General features: G+C 52.2%; 1 protein-coding gene across 2 annotated transcripts in view; it reads right to left on the reverse strand.

Moving 5' to 3' along the window:
* Positions 1-12,942, reverse strand: part of NFATC2 (nuclear factor of activated T cells 2) — a 154,634-nt gene extending 141,692 nt beyond the window's left edge. For both annotated transcript variants that reach the window (XM_081560329.1, XM_081560331.1), the window contains exon 1: positions 12,619-12,942. The gene's annotated coding sequence lies outside the window, so the exon portion shown is untranslated. The remainder of the gene's footprint in view (positions 1-12,618) is intronic.
* Between the last annotated feature and the right edge of the window lie 6,625 nt (positions 12,943-19,567).

Here is a 19,567-nt window from a genome sequence, read left to right on the forward strand (position 1 = left end):
ATGCTCTGGGTTCTGGGTGGAGAAGAAACTGCAGGTGGTGAGGTTTACAGCAGGAAGACCAATTAGGAGGTTCATGCAGCCATTCAGGCAAGAGAAAATGGGAGTGTGGACCGTGGTGAGGACAGGAAACAGTGGAAACACACAAAGGCATGCGTGCTCTCACCCTCTAGTCCATCCTTGAGTTATCTCTTTCCCTCTTCCTGGCTGCCTCTTAAAAGGCAGCATAATCTGATTGCACGTGAATACAAATACTCAGAGTACACCATCCCTCCCACCCACCCTACCCCATCCCAGGTGACTCTGAGCGCTGAGGCCCTTCAAGTCGGCCCTGGAAGGACCACCCCCCTCCCCACCCCACACATAGCTCTGCCTTCTTTTCCCCGTTCTGGTATGAAGCTTATTGTTAGCCTCAGTCTCCACCTCTCCCGGGGCTTCCCTGATGGCTCAGCAGGTAAAGAATCCTCCTGCAATGCAAGATATGGGTTTGATCCCTGGGTCAGGAAGACCCCCTGGAAAGGCAATGGTAACCCACTCCAGTATTCTTGCCTGGGAAATCCCATGGACAGAGGAACTTGGTGGGCTACAGTCCAAAGGATCGCAAAGAGCTGGACACGACAGAGCAACTAAGCCGCGGACCTGTCCCACCATCCACGCAACAGCTGCATCTGGGCACCCAGCAGGCGCCTTGGAGCACACTTGTCCAAACCAACCCCATCATCGTCCGAAACTGCTCCTCTCGCACAGTTCCTGGCCAGATCACCCTCCCATTCGTCACGTTCTCCCACCGAAAACCAACGAGTAAGTCCTTTATTTCTCTCTGCTCACACCCACAGGCAAACCCTCACCAAACCAAAAAACCCCAAATCCCATCGTGTTTCACCAGCTTCACTGTTCCGCCTCCGACCCCGGCAACCCTAGCGCACGTCATCTCTCACCCTGATGACTATCTTCCCTGTGTTACTTCCACACTGGCCCTTACATGGAGCAACCAAAGGGATATTTTGAAAGGGATCCTTGTAAGGGCCAACATGGAAGTAACAAGACAAGGGAGGAGGCTCCTATAGTCGTCACGGAATTAAACACAAGCACCTTGACCTGCAAGGTCCTAGATAAGCTGCCCCACGCCAGCTCCCTTTAGGCATCATCTCCGGCCCTGTTCCCTTCTCTGACTTTCTTCTGCCACCCTGTCCTCAATCGTCCAGCTGTTCCTCGAAAATGCCAAGCATGGCCCTACCCTGGGGCCTTTGCACCAACTCTTCCCACTGATAAATGTCACTTCCTTGCTTCATTCATTCCTCAGCTCAAATGTCAGCTCCTCAGAGAGAACTTCCACAATCATCCCAATCAAAATAGCACCCCCTGGTCTCCTCCGTCTCCTGACCCTGCTTTATGTTCCTCAAAGCCCTTATCTTGGCAGTGTATTTATTCATAAGTACATTTGCTCATCTTTTCCTGCCTCTTCTCAATTGACTGCAAGCCCCACAAGACCAAGAATGTTTGTTTTATTGACTGGCATCTCTAGGGTTGTCAGATGCAGTGAACAAAAACCCAGGACACCCAGTTAAACTTGAATTTTGGACAAACAATGAACGCTTACGCTTTTTAGCTCAAGTATGTGCCCCAACATCATATGGGACATATTGAAACTAAAAAAAGTATTCATCATTTGCATGAAATTCAAAGTTCACTGGGCATTCTGTATTTTAATCTGGCAAGTCCAGCTGTAGCCCCAGATCCTGGAAGCGTTCCCAGGGCACAGTGGGCTCTCACTAAAAAGGAGCTGAAGGACTCAACGAAAGAACAGTGCCCAACAGAGCTCACACTGACAGATCACTCAGAACACGAAGCGGCACCAAGAGGCGAACCTGAGTCCCTGGTTGCCTCAGTTCAACAGGACTCGTCAGGGATGTCCGGAAATCTGGTGTTTTGCACAACTGGTGGCCCAGCCTCTAGCATGGTTATGACACCTGTAATCATTTTTATGTAAATAACATTTCATCTGACTCAGTGGCTTCAGGGAAATTCTGCCTGTACATGCTTTTTTTCTTTTTCAAAAGGAAAAGAAAAAAAAAATGACTTGTAAAAAAATATGCTCTGGTATAGGAAATAGATTCTTGGGGTCATTATAACAAAACTGATGGATTTGAATCCATTCGCTGCCTCCTTTTCCAAGCTGGACTTCCTGGAGGTCAACGGCACCCACAGACATGAAGACATCATTGTCTGGCCAAGGTTGGGGTGACCCTGTGGTACCATCAGGAAGATCACAGAACTGGGGCCCAGGATCCAATCCGAGAGCTTCCTCTGAATCACTCTGCGACTTTTAAGCAAGTCAACTGGCCTTTCTGTGCCTCAGTTCTTCTATCTATAAAATGGGGGCAGTAAATTAGCTAATACCTGAGGCCCCATTCCAGCTGATAGTCAAAGAGGATTTAATGCTAACCTGAGTAGCAGCCAAGGTCATTCTCATGGGTTCAACCTGTGCTATCACACAGGGCCCTGCACCCAAAGGACCACACACAAGGTCTAACACTCTGCCATCACCATCTTAAAATTCTTAGTAATATTTGAACCAAGGGCTGAGAATTTTCTTTTATGCTGGGCCCTGCCAACTACATAGCCAGCCCTGATGGCAGCACGTAACAACTAAGTCACAGGTTCTCAGCCCAAACCCCACCATCCCAACAACCCCACCATAATAAAAGCCTAACTATAAAATGTAGGCACTGAAATGTGTTTAATCCAAGAACTAGGAACTCTCCTTCCCAGATTCCAGAAAGGACTTCCCCTCAATTTAAGTACATCTGGGGATTATCACCCTAGATGCTAATATTTTAATTTACAAATGGATGCATTTGACTCCTCCAGGACTGGAACCAGGGTGAGGCAAGTAAGGCAAAATTCAAGGGGGTGCCAAAAACCTCAATAATCAGATACATTATGTTTTCATAAAACATGTTTTTAAAATAAAAATAAATACAAAGAAAATCTATGTTAAGCAAACCATTACACTTGGAATAAAGACAGGATCAGTATCAGTGCTGTGTGGACCCATACTAGACCCTGAGGTAAAAGGAAAAATAAGTAATACAGATCTTGTCTTTATTTAATTTTTTTTCTATTTTCGGTTCATCGTAGACTTTTGCATCAGTTTTTTTTGTTTATTTACTTATTATTTTGCCCTGCAGCATGTGGGAATCTTAGTTCCCCGACCAGGGATCAAACCCACGCCCCCTGCAGTGGAAGGCAGATTCGTAACCACAAAGTCCCTTTGCATGGATTTCGATTTCTAAAATATTTCGACCACTGAGTATTCTGGCGTCCCCTTCTGTGTTGCCTCCCCCTAAAGCCAGTTTTCAGGAATGAGCTCCTCATGATTTAGGGGAACCACAAGACAGTTTCAAACTTGACTTTCACTCCAATCTACGATCAGCATCATCTTTTAAAGCCTGGACGGGACTTCTCTGCTGTAAGAAAGGTAATTTCCAGGAGATGGTTGCAGCTGAAGGCAGTTTGTTGAAACCGGTGCCCTCCACCCCCCGCCCCCCCACTACTACCAGGCAGGCAGAGAGGGTTAAAGCTCCAGGAAAACAGGGATCTACCAAAAGCCGGAACCCAAATCAAGGTGTAGGCTGTAAGGAGACACCCCCCGCACAGCAGCAGTGGTCACAGGTCTGCAGTAGCTTAGCCAAACCCATCCTGCAGGCATATTATGTTTGGCCTACCCCGTAATTTTTTTTAATCTAAACTTTTTTTTTTAATTGAGAGGTTTCATTTAAAACTTCAAGTGTCCGACGGCTCCCCAAAATGGGAAGACCGGGCCACATCGGACCTGTATTCCCAGGTGGCCCCGTCACCCGGGGCTGAGTACAAGCCGCCTCTTCCAGGTGATTCTATTGCTCTCAGGCCATCACCGCCACACCCGCTGCCCCGTCCACCCCTGTGGGCATGTGAGTGCCAGACCCTGGTCTCCAGGCCCTCGACTCCTTCCCCCAAGTCCCTGCTCACCTACTTTGTCCCGGCTTTGTCTGTCCTCTTCATGCCTTGCTTCCGTGGCACATTCCCTTCCACCTTCTGGAACTGACATTTCACAGGAGAGCACGGTCAGCACACTCACCTAGCCCTTAAACTATTGTTCTTGCCTTTAATTAAGCAGGAGGTGTCACCATCCCTCTGCCAGGGGAGCTTCGCCTTCCACTGAATCAGAGCCTTAATGGCAGGCAGCAGAGGGCTGGTTAGCTAGGGGATGGAGCATTGGTTACTCTTTGCCCAACCCCAGAACTATTTCTTCACCGTCTGCCATTTCCCTCTGTCCACCATCAGCCTCTGTCACCCGGCTGTCTCCCCAGATGACTGCACCCCCAGGATCGGGGCTCTGATCTCCATCTTCTCTCCCGCCCTAGTCTTGCAGACTCAAGCATCTGCGTCGAGTTCATAATCTATGAAGTCAGAGAGGGATGCGGACAAGCAAGCTGACCTCAGGGATCTCGAAGCCACCAGCCTCCCTCCAGCACAACCACACCCCAGAGCATCTCCCACCTGCCCCCTCCCAAAAAAGCACATGGCCTCCGCTCTTGCCCTCTCTCTCTTAAATTCCTCTATCAACACAATCAGTAGACTTCATCGAAATTTTAGTTCCTTTGCATGTAAATGGTTTCACACATGATTGTGTCTCTATGTGACTTTACAAAAAAAATTATCTGACTTTCAAATGTAAATTAGTACATCTTATATATCTTGGATTTCTCCATACCACCTAGCTCATGCCTTGTAATAGCAGGTCCTCCACAAACCCCTCTGAACTCACTGGTTGAGTGACTGAACTAGGTCATCCAGAAGAGACCCCAAAGACTTAGAAGAAAGTCGATTTATCCCAATCAGGAAGAACTCTTGTAGGTTCGTGGTTGTTGTTTAGTTGCTAAGTCATGTCTAACTCTGCGACTGCATGGACTCTAGCCCCACAGGCTCCTCTGCCCATAGGATTCCCCAGGCAAGAATACCAGAGTGAGTTGCCATTTCCTTCTCCAGAGGATCTTCCCGATCCAAGGATCCAACCCCAGTCTCCGGCACTGGCAGGCAAATTCTTTACCACTGACCCACCAGGGAAGCCCTTGTAGGTTAGTAGGCTGAAGAAAATGAACAACTTGACTTTGAAACACTAAAAGAATAGTGAAAATGGCAGCTAACAGGAACTGATCACTGTGTGTACGCGGAGAGCAGCACAGAGCTGATCTGCAAGCCTCCAAGCATCCGCCATGTATAAAGATTACCGTCACCCCCACTGTTCATGGAGCAGGTTGTGATGTTACTTTTGAAGTCACACATGCTGAACCACATGAAGTGGTTTTGTCCCACAGTAGTCTGATACTCATTACTGAGTCACACTGTTCCTGGGTTATTAGCTCAGGGTGGATGCGCTAAGGGACGTTGTTGGACCAAGATGAAATGCTGAGAGAAGCCTTCTGACTCCCGGTGATAGCAGAGAGAGAAAGAGGAGCTGCGGTGGGGAATCCAGGCTGGGAGAGAGGAAGATCCACTGGAAGTGGTCCATATTATTCACAAAATTAATGGCAAGTGCCCTTGAATGCCAAAGATAGGGACCACCCCTGCGCAGCCCCAGGGCTCAAGGGAACACAGTTTGGGAACCAAAAAGGAGAACTCTCTACAGACAGGGGAACACCAGCTCCTCCCCACTGCCTGCTCCCCACACTGGTCCGAGCCCCTGTCATCCCCGCCCAAGCCACTGCAGTCGCCTCCCACCTGTATTCTAAGCATCCACTGTTACCTGGGAGAGGTTTCCCACTTAATGGTCAGTGTGACTGTCTGAAAAGACTCAGCAACTCACACCCTCAGCTACTTCTGATTTCCCCAGGGCACCCCCATTACTTCAAACTGCTCGCAAAATCCTGCTGGGTCCCGCCCCGGCCTGCTTCCTCCACCTTTCTGTTCATATCGCACTTCCCCTCCCTCCCTTTCTGTTTCAGCCACACTGGTCTGGCTGCTCCTTGAAGATCCCAAGCACAGCTCTCTCCTCCCGGCCTTGGGGCTCACAGTTCCTTCCGCCTGAGATGCTGTAGAGACAGACCCCTCACCGTTCAGAGGTCAATAGATAAGACATCTTTAGAGAGGAAGGGACCCACGAGTGTGAATTATCCCCACGAGTGTGTGCTGCATTACATCCTCTCCCCAAATACGCTCAAGTCCTAACCGCAAGAACCGGTGGCAGTGATCTTATTTGGCAAGAGGGGCTTCACAGATGTGATCAAGTCCAGATGAGGTCCTCAGAGCTAAGGGTTCAAATCCAACGACTGGCATCCTTATAAGAAGAGGCAAGCACACACAGACACACAGGGAGAAGGCCCTGTCAACACACAGACGGAGAGTGGAGGCGTGCAGCTAGGAGCCAAGGAGCCCCGAGGACAGCCGGGACCACCGGAGCGAAAAGAGACGGGGAGGGGTCGTGCCCCAGAGCCTCCAGCGAGAACACAGCCCTGACACCTTGATTTCACACGTTCAGTCGCTGAAACTGTGAGAGAATAGATCTCGGTTGTTTCAAGCCACCCGGTTGCGGTAACTTGTGATGGAGCCACAGGAAACTCAAACACCCACGCCCCCCACACACGTATGAACCGAGTCCTTCGCAGCTCTGCATTCCTATTATGGTCTCTGGCCCTTAACACCGTTCCGCATTTATCTTGGACGTTCCTGGGTGGCTCCCCTGAGGTTTGCCCCGTGAGGACAAACACCCTCGCTCTTGTTCACTTTATCCCCAGCCTGTTGAAGGGGAACTGGTACATCGGAGATGCTCGAAATGATGAAAATGAATTAAATGGCCAAGGGGGCTCCTGAGAGGAGATGAGAATGAGTTAAGCCTTGAAGAAAAAGGTGAAAAAAACAAAGGGAGCAGGGACCCCGGGGTGGAAAGACTGGCTCAGGCCAAGGCAGAGGGAAGGACTAGAGGATGCCAAGGAGCGAGTGGGCAGCCGGACATGGGCACCCTGGAGGCTCAGGGCAAAGAAGTGCGAGGCGGAGACTTGGCCAGTGAGAGCGGCTTTGAGGAAATGGGTCCCTACTGGCAGGTCCCAGCTGGAGAGGGAAGGGATGGGGCTGCCAGAAGCTCGTCAGTGGCCCAGAGAGGCCAGGTGGAAGGCAGGAGAGCGCCCCACTGCAAGCCCGCCCAGCTCACGGACTGGCTGGGCGATCCTGCTGCAGGAAGCCACGGAGGTCGGACCGGGCAACCCTTAAAAGCGAGCTTTCAGCATCAGCGCTGCCCTCTAAATGCCTTGACCAGGCCCCGTCTTGGTTTCCTCTTCTTGAAATGGGAGGATCGTACTCCATTGCAACTGGTCAGGTTATTTTGGGAGAATCCGCTAAGATAATACCTGTTACGTGCTCGGCCCTACAATACATACAGTCTGGTGGGGAAAACAGAGGCCCTCCTCGCGATGACTGTTCAGCCTAACGGGGACCAATGTGGTAGAAGGGGATTGCCTCCGAGCTTTGCCTTGTGACCCGGGCGCAGCAGGCACCCCTCCCTGTGCAAGACAGGGCTGGTTGGGGGTCAAGGCGGTGGCCCGTGGAAAAGCCCTGGGTCAGTGCCTGGCAGATACGGGGCGCTCGGGAAGCGGTGGCGGCTGTCTCGGTCGTTGCCGTTGTTGTTGTTGTTGGGAACTGACTCATTCCAGACAACAACACGAAAGCGTGGGCCTGTTGGATGACCCACAAGGAAGCCTGCTTAGGTCACCAGTGCTTGGTGGGAAAACGCACAAGTCAAAACCACCGTCATGTCAAAAATAGGCGGAATGAGTGAGCCAGAAGGACGGCGCGGTGCTTCGGAGTTTAAGTCTTAATTCTGTGGCCCGAACAGGTCAAGCACCCCTATTGTGTATCATTCATTCATTCCTGCATCCACTGAACAAAAGAAGTCCTGAAAACCTACTGAGTATCAGGCATGTTCCAGGCACTGGGGCCCCCGGAGTGAATAAGACAGCTGTGGTTTCTGGTTCCTGGCGTTCAGTTCTGGAGGAGGACGCGGACATGGCATGGACAACGGCCATCAGTGTGAGGAGCATAGGATAGGAGAGGGCAGGGTGGGGGCCTGGGGGGGCGCACAGGAGGGCCCCCATCCAGTCTGGGCGGTCAGAGTCTTGAATTCTTCATCTAGTGAAGGAACAAATAGAGTAACCTGCCGCGCTTCCTCTAGGTAAGAGCCAAAATACTCAGTCACACGTGTGTATAGTGAGAGCTAGCCAGTGAGAATGTGTGGGAAGCACTCAGCAACTATTGTTTTTTTTAAGCTGGATTTGGGGTGTATAAATATTGAATTAACGAATTATACAATAATATTAGCAGCACTTATTAACTGAGTAGTTTGAGGTTCATGCTGCTTAATGAAAGACTGAAACTCTCTGTAGATTGGTAAAAACGATGTCTGTCTTTTCCCTCCAAGGGACTCTGCTGCCTTGAGGCCCTCCCTGTTATTGTTTTTGTTTAGCCGCTAAGTCGTGTCCGACTCTTTTTGCAACCCCATGGACGGTAGCCCACCAGGCTCCTCTGTCCATGGGCTATTCTAGGCAAGCATGCTGGAATAGGTTGCCATTTCCTTCTCCAAGAGATCTTCCCAACCCAGGAACTGAACCCGCATCTCCTGCATTGGCAGGCGGATTCTTTACTGCTGAGCCACCAGGGAAACCTGAGACCCTCCCTTATTGTTGTTGTTCAGTCTTAAGTCATGTCCGGCTCTTTGCAACCCCTCCCCAGGGGAGGAAGCAGGCCTGCCTCCCCTGTCCTTCACTATCTTAGACCCTGCCTACAAATCAGCAAATGAAGGCTTAAAGTCTGGTCCAGCAGGGGAGTCTTCTGGGACACTGCTCCTCCCATTCTGATTGACTGATACTCATTTGCTACATACAGTAACCAATACTCCAGACAACATTACTAGCACTTTTCTAAATGTGGGGAAACTGAGGCACGGGAGAGTGAATCACTTGCCCCAGGTCAGGTAGCCAGCAAGTGGCAGAGCCAAGGTTTGAACCTCTCACTCAGATCCTAAGCTGTTGACGACTTGGATATACAAACCTGGGATCCACCAGAGAGTCACAGAAACAGACGACCTGGCCCTGTCCTCAGCTGACTTAAGAAAAGTTCTTAATAAAGGCAGGAGCATCTGGGAAAATGAGTGCTTCTCTCTGAACTTCTGGGAAGAAAAGGCAAAGCCCAGAGGTCTTCCTGGAGGAGGGGCTCAGCCAGGAGGAGGGGCTCTCGGAGCGGGTCTGGGTTCTGTGTGGGAAGAAAGCAGTGCTGGCTTTACTGCCCCCTGCCTTCTGCGACTTCTATTCCTCTAGTGGAAGTGGGAAGACGGTGCTCCTGAGGCAAGGCGAGGCACGCTTCCTGACTCACCCTCCACTCGGGACAAATCAGAGGCTGCCTCGGTTTCCCCATCTCCAATAAGGATGCTTGTCCCTTCCACTCCGCCCCCACACTTCTTTCTCTTCCGGGACATGGCAAGGACCAACGTAATGTTGGCAAAAGAGGCCAGGACTAGGGTCTGGCCTGCCGCAGTTTCCTCATCCGTCAAACGCTGTGATACCAAGTGATAATAACAGTAGTAAGTTCCAGAGACGGCAGAGCACGTGGCCAAGAGCCTGGGTCTGAGTCCTAGCCTCCACCGCGTCCCTGCTGGGTAGCACTGGCTGGTTCCCGCCCCTCTCTACGCTTCCCTCCCTGCTCCAGCACTTATGGTGCACAGTGGCCCTGACAGTGAAAGACTCCACGCGTGTCAAGCTCGCAGCCCTGCCGCTCCCAGTCACTGCTCCTAACACTCTCTCACTCCCGTGGGAGGCAACAGAGCCCCTGCCGTGGGCCGGGCTTTGTGCTACAAACTTACTTTGTGATCCTGGGCAAAGCTGGTTCTCATTGTCCCCAACTGTCAGAAAATAATAACATCCAGTGTGTGTTAAGTACATGTTAAACACAGAGGTAAGTGTTTTATATGTATGATTTCATACGATGCTCATGACACCCCTGTGAGGTCATCACTGTCATTATTCCCTTTTACAGACGAGGAAATGGAAGCTTGGCAAGCCATAATCCCAGCCCAATCTGTGTCACTGTGAAGCTCCAAGAAGTTACAAAGTCTCTTGAGAAGTTTAAGGTACTGCAACTCTTCAAAGAATTTTTGCCATAAAATCCAGTTTCTATATCGATATAAGTTACAGTTTTGCATTTTAATAGGAATCCACTCCAGTATTCTTGCCTGGAAAATCCCATGGATAGAGGAGTCTGGTGGGCTACAGTACATGGGGTCGCAAGAGTCGGACACGACTTAGCAACTAAACACTAAACACAAACAGGGTATTTATTCAGTGTTGACTATAAGCACGGCAGCATTTTAGATGCTTTACGTGTGCTACCTCACTGACTCTCACAACCTTCTTTAAGGGAGACGTTATTATTGGCTCCATTTTACAGATGTGGAGACTGAGGCCCACAGAGTTTAAGTCACTCACCCAAGATCACACAGCTGCAGTGCAGCTAGGCAGAAATTCTAAGCCAGGCAGAAGGCAGGGAATTTTGGTCTGGGAGTGAGCAGAGCTCACCCTCAGTTTGTTTATTCCTGAAATAGTTTCCATCATCCCACTGCAGATAAAATTGAACACACCTCTTTCAGATCTTCAGCTTTTCCCAGGGCCTCGGCCCAAAACTGCACAGCAAGGTCAGTATTTTCTTACCATGCAAATAGTTCTATTTGCTATTTAATGACCCCGCCCACCTGCGTGCACCCTGAGATCTGCCCCTCTGTTCCTGGTGGTGTTTGAGTGTGAAGGGCCATTTGGGTTTCCCTCAGGAGACCCCGCTGCAGGGCACAGTCGAAGCGCCTCTCATGCCAGCTGTCTCTGAAGGCTGGAATTGCAGTCTGTGTGCCCAGTTGCTTTGGCATGCCAAGAGTCGTTTGCCGGGAACAATGCGGTGCCCTGTCTCCCACATGTGGACACACACTAGCACGCACGTTCTACAGTCCCTGTACACATGAGCGTGGGCTGGGGAGGTTAGGCAATGCACGTGCACACACAAAATACACACACTTCCAAAGCTTGAGAGAGGAGCAAGTTCACAAACCTGGAGCAGAGGTGTGACAGCCTTAACAGAAGGTGAGGATCGTGTGAGATCGCACTGTAAGACAGGAGTCTCTTCCCAGCTCTCTTTTTCCAAATAGACTTAATTTTGGCATTTGTCTGTCCCCCACCCCCACATCGTAACATCTAACACTGCCTTTCAGTATACATAGCATGGCAGTGAAAACCCATTCCCGTCCTTAATATATCGGTCGCCTGTCTCAAAGCACCCCTTTTACAGGTGATGCGATATTAGTAATGATTTTGGTCATTATGTCATAGGCTTGACCACTAGCCGAGGACAGGATAAACTAGTACCAGTTAAAACGCTCAGAGTGCTGGCAGGGTCTTGCTTTCAAAAGTGCAACTCAGCTAAAAATATGTCATTGAGGTCCGCTGTGGCAAAGCACACCATTTACCTAACCCAAAGCATTTGGCCCCACTCCGGTTTTCGAAAAAAAAAAAAAAAAAGCCCCTCAGGTTTATTTACTGAAATTGTCATTTCTTCCCCCCCAGAACTTTAATCAGCCACGCAGAGCACAAAACCTACATTCAACTCTGATTTTATGACACGAGGCTAACTCCTCCTACGCATATTTATTTCATTTAACTCTTGCAGCCCTGCCCTTTCGGCCATGCCCCCCACTATTCGCGGGACTGGCCTCCGAAAAACAGATCCCATCGCCTAATTTCCACTTTTCAAGTCCGGTCTGATAGTGTACAGCCGAAATCCCTCCACAATCCCAAACCAGATGGGACATTTTCATATCATATTCGTATAGGTTAAGCCCCTCCCGTAAGATCTAAGTAGTATGATTCCGGGGCGAACTCCAAGAGGAGGGGAAAAAAAAGAGACAGAAGCACGGAAAGGAGAGTGTAATCAGATCGCGAAACAAACTGATGGTACATTGCACTTTAAAGGGGGAATCGGAGAACTGAATCCACTAGGCACATCAGAAAAAAAAAAAAAAAATGGGAAAGAAAATTGTTTAAATGTCCCAGAGCATCTGCGGCTCTGTTAAAAAGTAAAGCCTCCATTACCAGATAGTGAAGTACCAAGCCTGTCCTCCTAAAAGAAAAATAAAAAGCTAAATGATGATGATGATGATGATGATGATGATACAGCTGAATGACATCTGCTCTCCAAAGCCCAGCGCGGAAATGGTTAAGCAGCCCGCGGTTAGTAGCGAGAATCCCTCCGGGTGTCCCACGGAGGGGACCATCCTTCTGACAGGCTGGCCCGGGGAAGGAATCCCGCCTGGGGACGCTTCGCTGCCCCCGCGCGAGGTGGTCCCAAGTCGGCGCCCCCGACCCCCCTTCTTGGCCAGGGCGGGGGGGCCTGTCCTCCCGGCCACGCTACCTGTGTGCCCTGGGAAACCGGAGTCCCCGGGCCTGCCCGCGACCTCCGCCGGGAGCCGAAAGCGCTGGTGGGGGAAAAGCAGAAGGGAAAGGGCCGAGAGGCGGGAGGAGGAAGCGGCCGGAATCGAGGGCGGAGGGCAGTTACCTTGGTCCACAGACCCCATGGCGCGGAGGGGCTGGCAGTACCCCCGTCTCAGCGCAGCCTCTCTCTGCATCTGGAGGGGACGGGGGCTCGGCGCGCGGGCTGAGAGGGCTCCGCGGGGGCAGACCCGGAGCCAGGGGGGCGCCGTCCTCTCTAAAGCATGCTCGGGGGGCTGCCCTGGCCGAGGCGCCTGCGAGCGGCCCGGGAGCTGCGCGCCTCCCGCCTCCCGGCTCCCGGCTCCCGGCGCGGCGGAGTCGGCGCGGCTCGGCGCTCGGGCTTACTCGAGAGGGAACGCGACTTCCTTCCCCGCGCTCCGTGTTTATAGGCTTTCAATGCAGTAAAATAACGGGATTCCCTCACTGTTTCCTCCTGTTTATCCAGCGCCATGGAAACCGCTGGATCCCGTCCATCTCCAAAACTAAGGGCTTTCCTGCAAACTTCACACTCAGGAATCCATGACGTCGCCCGCTCCGCGGCCAGCCAGCTCCGTGGCTCCCTCGGCCGCCAGCACAAGTCCCTGATTGTTCGCGGAGAAAAGTCAGGGAGACGGAGCGATGCGGGCGACGGCGAGGGGAAGGGGGTGGGGGCGTGGGAGTGTCCAAGTCGGTCTTGCCCGAGCTCCAGGCGGCCGTTCGCAAGGATCGCCCCAGCCACCGCCTCCCTCTCCCGCTGCAGCTTTGCATAAACCCTGCCCAAGGCTCCCAAGCGCCCCCCAGACCCGCGACCCTCGTTTTCCAAGCGGCCGTCTCTCAGAGCAAGTCGCCCAGGGCTCACATGGACATCTCAAGGGGTCCAGGGCCCCTGGACACTGACCTAGGGGGCCCTTCCCTGTCCCTGGGGGCCTCCAGCTGCCCAGAATTTTTGTGCTCAGGACTGATGGGGAGGAAGAGGGAGGTGTGGGAAGAGGGGGGGGGAGGGGAGGAGGGAAAAGAAATAAATAACGGTGCCTTGTGTCAACTCTCCAAGATTTTTTTTTTAAGAGGTCTATTTTTAGATTCATTTAGAAAACCCAAGGTTTCCAGTGATGCTCAGAGGCTCCAGCAATAATGAAATGGCCAAAGAGACACCGAAACCAGGCAACCCATGTGTTTACACATGCTCTGAATAAACAGGAAAATAAAGGGAAGGGATGTCATGAACTCTGCATAGCCTCCAGAGGATGGTCCGTGGGATGCCACGCGTGGCCCCCATCAACAGGCCACGGACCCTGAAGGCAGGAGGGCCGGGGGAGGTGCTGCTGTCAGAATGCTCTTTCTGAACTTAGCCTGGTTTTCCCTCTCCACCTGTGTGCAGGGTGGGAAATTGGGGGGCCCCCAGATAAAGCTGACTTTGCAAATGGCCATTTCAGACCCTGTTGTGGGCACTGATAAAACTGCGGGCAGCACCAAGGCTGGTGACTCATCAGCGCCTCCCCAACTTTCTTACAGACTTTGAAGGGACATTGAGAGGAGCTGGCTCCATTGGTGGGACCACTCTGTATTCCACACCTTGACCCACTAGAGCCTCGCTGGGCTCTCAGACGTGACCACCCCTGCTGGAGACGTGGTCTCACAAAGACCCCCACGCCCACCCAGCTCACTTCAAAGCCTGCTTCAGGCATGGTGGCCTCCAGCTACACTGTTCCCCCACCCCCCAAAAAAGCATCTGTATCTGCCCACCTTCCACGCAACCTTGCCTCAAACTCCTTGCAGCCAGCCTCCCAGCAAGGGCGCCTTCTCCTCCACTTTCTACAAGGGAAACCGAGGCCCAGAAAAGGCAGATGACATGCCTGCTGGTTTCCCCAGCAGATACCGCAGGGCAGCCAGGAAGGTCGGGGAAGAGATTCTTTTCAGGGAACCCTACTGAGGAAGACCCATCCTCTGAGGTCCCGGCACCCCATTATCTGGGGGCAAGAACAGGGTGACCACCTGCCCCAGTTTGCCTGGGGTTGAGGTGCTTCCTGGGATGGACTTTGAGTTTTTAAGCCGGGAAAGTTAGGAGCATGCTGAGACAAGTGGATCATCCTGGCCGTGAGTGAACCTCCGCGTCAGCTTCCTTCATGGGCCCAGGCCTCTAGAGTAAGGCTGCAAGCCTCCGTATGTGGCCTCTGAAGAGCAACCCAGCTCTGCCGCGGTCCTCAGTAAATCCCTGCCCCCGAGTCCCCTGCAGAGTAAAGCAGACACTGGAAGGGGTTAGCCCAGCTGTCTGCTAGCATCGCCACTAGCCACATGTGGCTCTTAAAATTTAATTAACAATGAAATATAAAGCTAAAAGTTCTTTGATGCAGAAGCCACATTTCCAGCGCTCAGAAAGCCACCTGTGGCGGTGGCTACTGAGTTGAACAGAGCAGAAGAGACAGTTCCGTCCCTGCAGAAAGTTCTGTAGGGCGGTGGGGGCTTAGGCAACCTGAGAGGCAGGATAAAGTACAGGCTCCAGAATCAGATGCTTGGCTCTGACACAGCGTCACTTACCCAGTCTGTAAAATGGGAACACTATTAGCGCCTTCCTCGGGGTTGATGTCGGGATGTGATGCTAAGAACATTAAAGTATATAATAAATGCTTAAAATGTATATAATGTATGTCTGTATATATATATACTGTTTATATATATGGATGTGTGTGTGTGTGTGTGTGTGTGTGTGTGTGTATAGGTTTTCTTTACGCCGTCCTACACTCAAGGACTGAGCAGTCATTAAGGCAGGTTGACTGATCCTGCTGTCCATGGCCTTTGCCTCCACTGAAAGTGAAGTGAAAGTCACACAGTCGTGTCTGACTCTTTCCAACCCATGGACTATATACAGTCCATGGAATTCTCCAGGCCAGAATACTGGGGTGGGTAGACTTTCCCTTCTCCAGGGGATCTTCCCTGACCCAGGAGTCAAAGTGGGGTCTCCTGCATTGCAGGTGGGTTCTCTACCAACTGAGCTATCAGGGAAGCCCCTTGCCTCCAGACTTCCCTTCATTAAACACAGCTGCATCCAGGGCGTAACGCATGTTCTCTGCAACATCTAGCCTGTTTCACACTCCCGCTGAGCTTGACGCTGGAAGCCCTGTTTACAGATGAGCAAACCGAGGCTCTGTGCACTGACGTCCACACAGCCAGTCCAGATCGGAACCCACTGATGTCCACACAGCCAGTCCAGGTCAGAACCCACTGATGTCCACACAGCCAGTCCAGTTCGGAACCCACTGATGTCCACACAGCCAGTCCAGATCGGAACCCGACTCTGTTTGGCCAGAACGCCTGTGTTTTTGGCACCACTGCCCCTGCCTCCCAGAGGCCTCCCTGGAAGCCGAGGTCTCAGAGGCCAGCAGGGAGGCAGGAAACGGGCACGTTGGGCCCTCCTCTGCCAGACTCATTATCGGGGATAATTTTAGACTCAGTCCCACCCAGGCTCAGGCCTCGGAGGCGGGCCGGTCTCCGCAGGTGCCCTGCGCTGCTGAGAGGGGACGCCTCTTGGAACCTGACAGAGTTGGCACTGAGCAGTTTTATAGAGCCCACTCTCTGTCACAGTTAAGCATTTTTCCCTTTTAAAGCACATTAATACTACAAGGAGTGGAGCCGGGGGAGTCGCAGCTGAGTCACCTAATTTGCCCTTATGGGCTACAGCTTTCAGCTTCTTAGTTTAGCCGCTCTTCGGTTCGTCAGACAATTTCTTTCCTCTCCCAGTGCCAGGGCAAGAAATATTTTGTCCTTTTGAACTGAACCACCCACTGTTTTTCACTTCTCTCGAGCACTCTCCCTTTTTTTTTAAGGGATGCTCCGAGGGGGGTGGGTGGGGAGCTTCCGCCCACTAAATTATCCACGAAAACTCCCAAAAATAGAAGCTCTCAGCTGGGGTGGGAATGTGCCAGCAGATGGGGAAAAAGCAAGAGAGAAGCTGAATCAAAGCAAATAGAAGGCATCCAGGTGGCCATGGGGAGAAAGGTCCAGGGAGACTGTCAGGCATTCGGGCTGAAGGAGACCTTGAATCACCGAGGAAGCCTTTTATTAGAATCTCTCCCCTCCAACAGCCTCCTAAATAAGAAACACAGGTATTTCTGCTGAGACATCACTACTGATGCTGCCCAAGCAACTGATTCAACACCAGGAATATTTAAGAGGGCTTGGGCAGCTTCGAGGCGGGCACCCACGGGTCCTCTGGCTGCGTTTATAGCCCGTGTCATCCTCACCTGTCTGTCACCTTGACCGCCAACCCCTTCGCGGCTGGAAGGCAGACAGCAGTTAGAATGGGTCTGGGCTCCCATGTGTCTCAAACACAGAATGTGGGAGAGACCCCCATATACGGAAACCAGAATGATGGGGGTTACAGATCTCTTATCACCTGACCATTGCCTGAGTACTTGCGGTGGGGCAGGTGGAAACGCATTGCCTCCTCTCAGCAACCCTAGGATCAGCATTCTGCGGGGGAGGACACTACAGCACAGGGAGGTTATGCAGTTTGCTCTAGGCTGCACAGCGAGGACGTGGCAGAGAGAGGGCTGGAAGCCCCGCTACCTGGTTCTAGAGCCCGGGTTCTGACCCACCAGGCAGTGTGCCTCTCAAGTGTCAGCTCAGGTGCTCCACTGAATATATATGATTATATATATATCATTACCTTCAGCAGAAAGCCCAGAATCCCACATGCAGCCTACAAAGGTCTATCAAATTCACCCCCCTCCCTTCCAGCCTCACCGCTCACCTCTGACACCTCTGAACTCCATGCTCCTGCCTCCAGGAGTGCTCAGAGCCCCTGAACCATCTGAGCTTTACTTCCTCTCCCTCCCGTCTCCACTCTCCTCTCTTGGGTAATTCCACTGGCCTCCAGGGCTTGCCCTGGATAGTGTTTCTTTGAGGAGGTCTCAGCCTTCCTCAGGCTTCCCTGGGGCTCAGCAGTAAAGAACCCACCGGCAATACAGGATCCCTGGGTCAGGAAGTTCCCCTGGAGGAGGAAATGGCAACCCCCTCTGGTACTCTTGCCTGGAGAATCCCATGGACAGAGGAGCCTGGTGGGCTACAGTCCATGGGGTCACAAAGAGTCAGACACGACTTAGCAACTAAAGAGCAGCAGCTTCCTCCCCGGTAAAGTGGAGCCGTGAGGAGCGACAACTGTAGCTAACGAAGCACTAAGAATGGTGCCTGGTACGCAGGAAGCTCCTGATAGATACATAGGTATTAAAATGACTCTCATCTTGCCACCACACGCAGCAGTTACACAAGCACCCGCATCCACCAGAGACACCGTTTCAGAGATCTCCCATCCCTCTTGGAATTTAATCCAGGAACCTCGCCGTGACTGTCCGAGCCAGCCCCCGAGAAGGTCCCAGTGCTGCCCACCGGGCTACCCTGTCCTTGTGCAGTGCCCTCCCTCCCTGCGGAAGCGTGTGACCACTAAGGCTAGGTTATGGAAGAAGTGTGGCTTCTGCACTGAGATCTTGGCTCGCTCCCTCGGAGGGCAGCCGGCCGCCACGCTGTGAGGACCCTCAAGCAGCGCTTGGGCGAGATCACATGGTGGAACACGGAGGCCTCCTGCCAGCAGCCAAGACTGCAGGTGAGGCAGCCACGCCAACCGCGGAAGCTGCCCAGGCCCACAGAGACATGGCACACGCGTTCCTTTAAGCCCAAGGAACCGAGACCGGAGGGGACGTCAGCAATCTAGCACCGCGGCCTCCAAGACCCTCCCGGATCCCCCCACGTTCTCCCTCGTCTGCCTCCCTCCCCACTCGCTCACCCGCCGCAGCCTGACTGTCCTACCTGGCCCCACCTGGTGACTTCTGTGCTTCCTTTCCCCTCACCTGGAACCCTTTGTCCCATGACCTCTCATGGCTGGCTTCTTTGATCCTCTTAGTCTCAGTTCAAACGTCACCCTATGAACACATTCTTCTATGATCCTCATCTTCAAAACTGGCTCCTCTGCCCTGGAGCCCAACCCCTCCAAACAAATCTCCATCACAGTGCCTGTTGTATTTCGGTAGAACATTCACCACTTGCCACAAATAAATGACATATTCATTGTTCTATCAGAGGTCTCCCCTGCTTCCCAACAAAATATAAATGCTACAAGCGCAGGACTTTGTTTTATTCTCAGCACCAAGAATGATGCCTGGCATACAGTGGGACCTCCAAAAGTTTTGTTGAGTGAATAACAGAATGTAAAAATTGTCTCATCAGTTCATTTACTTGGTTATGACTCACCTCCCCACTAGATTAGGAAAAGAGGACCATGCCCATCTTACTTGGGGTTTGGAATGATGTCTGGAATTGGTGGGTACTCAGTAAATAATCCTATGGTATGTCTCCTGAGTGATGTCTATGCATCAGGCCCTCCCAAGCCTCCTTACGTACTAATTCATTTGGTCCTCACAACCCTGTAGGAGCAAGACTACTATTATCCCCATTTTGCAGGTAAGGAAGAGTCGCAGAGACCCAAGGTCCTCAAACAGTAAGGAGCAGAGACAGCGTGAGCTTGGACAGTAGGCAGCCTGGCTCCGGAACCACACTCCCAGGTCCTCTCGAGGCTTGTCCAATGACTGGCAGGCTGCTCTGAGCATCTGGCCACCTTCTCAGCCGGCTGGGGAGGACCCTCGCTCGGTCACATGGCCGAGGGGGTGGCTGAGATGCTCGGCTGGGGTTGGCAGGGAAGCAGGAACGGGGAGGCGGCTGGGCAGCTGGAGAGGCTTTCCCCGTTTCCAGGCGATGGAAAGGTTCACCTCATGCGGAAAGAACGCCCCGTTCCGTGGTTGTGGCGAGGAGCGAGGTGTCTCCCCGGCCTGGTTCATTTCAAAATACATTGTCTTGCTTCTAACAGCCTGCCTGATCTGCTCGTGGAGGTTCTCATGACGGACTGTTCCCAAAATAATACCCAGCGCCGCTTTTTCCAACTCAGAAGTGCTGAATCTTGCTACCTCCCAATCAGTCGCTGGCTGCCTCCCAGAACCCTGGTAATCCCAGGGTCCCCCAAGCCGGAATGTGACCCAACAGGGAGATTTCCG

Source organism: Giraffa tippelskirchi, chromosome 13 (assembly GCF_054371585.1).
Source record: "Giraffa tippelskirchi isolate mGirTip1 chromosome 13, T2T-mGirTip1v1.2.pri, whole genome shotgun sequence".
NCBI lineage: Eukaryota > Metazoa > Chordata > Mammalia > Artiodactyla > Giraffidae > Giraffa > Giraffa tippelskirchi.